This window comes from Dipodomys spectabilis, unplaced genomic scaffold (genome assembly GCF_019054845.1).
Source record: "Dipodomys spectabilis isolate Male_0828 unplaced genomic scaffold, ASM1905484v1 ptg000449l, whole genome shotgun sequence".
Classification (NCBI taxonomy): Eukaryota; Metazoa; Chordata; class Mammalia; order Rodentia; family Heteromyidae; genus Dipodomys; species Dipodomys spectabilis.
The window spans coordinates 2,232,151-2,233,124 of NW_024871126.1; the positions used below are offsets into that span (position 1 = coordinate 2,232,151).

At 33.6% G+C, this 974-nt stretch overlaps 1 pseudogene; it reads left to right on the forward strand.

Moving 5' to 3' along the window:
• The first annotated feature begins 410 nt into the window (after nucleotides 1-410).
• LOC122097994 lies at nucleotides 411-510 on the forward strand (annotated as a pseudogene).
• The last annotated feature ends 464 nt before the right edge of the window (nucleotides 511-974 follow it).

Sequence of the window (974 nt, forward strand, 5' to 3'; positions counted from 1 at the left end):
AAGGGTCAGGTAGGCATTTGTGCCAGTACGACCTCATTTAGGAAATTTTAAGCTCAGAAGTTTAGAAGTAGCTCTTAAGCAAGGCTTGCTTTGAATCCATTAGCTCCACAAAGCTAACTCAGTTGATAAATAAGTACTTGAAAAGCTATCACCTTTGGACCTAGCTATAAAGGCTTCAAAGTATGATCAAATTTAAAATGAAAAAGACTTAAAATAGTCATTGACAAAAAATTGCAAATGTGAGCAATCGACCAAACAATATGTTTTTTCCAAAATACACAGAATTTTAGAGAATTAAGATCAATAGCATTTTTAGGAACAATATGGTTTCCTGGTTACAAACAGTCAACCAAGGATATATGCCTGTATAAAGATTGCATCATTAACTACTTAAATTTACAGGATACTACATGCTTCAGCAGCACGTTTACCCAAATTACAACAATATAGAGATTATCATGGCACTTGCAAAAGGATGATATGAAAATTTGTGAAGAATTCAATATTTTTCATTCTTCAGAAGCAAGAAATGAAAAACAGTTATTAAAAAATTGATTACAAAAACACAAGTCGTTATGTGAAAAATGAACTTTACAACGCGGGGGGGGGTAGTGGGGAGGATTGAGTGGGGGGGCAGGGGGAGGATGGGAAGGGATGGGAAGGGGAAACAAAGGAGGAGGCTACAATGCTTGATAAGAAATTTACTCATTATCTTGCCCATGTAATTGTAACCCCTCCGTACAGTATTTTCACAATAAAAAAAATACAAATGTAACAACACATATAATTCATTGAACTGAAAGTTAGTTTGACATCAGTGTATTAAATCCTCACCTAAGAAAGGCCTTTATATAGCATAATCTTTACAAAACTTTTGAAAGTAGATAACATTGTCATTTTATCCCAAAGAAATAAAATACTATAAGGACCTAGGTAAAAAAGGAATCTTAAACTTTTTCTATATGGAATGCTAT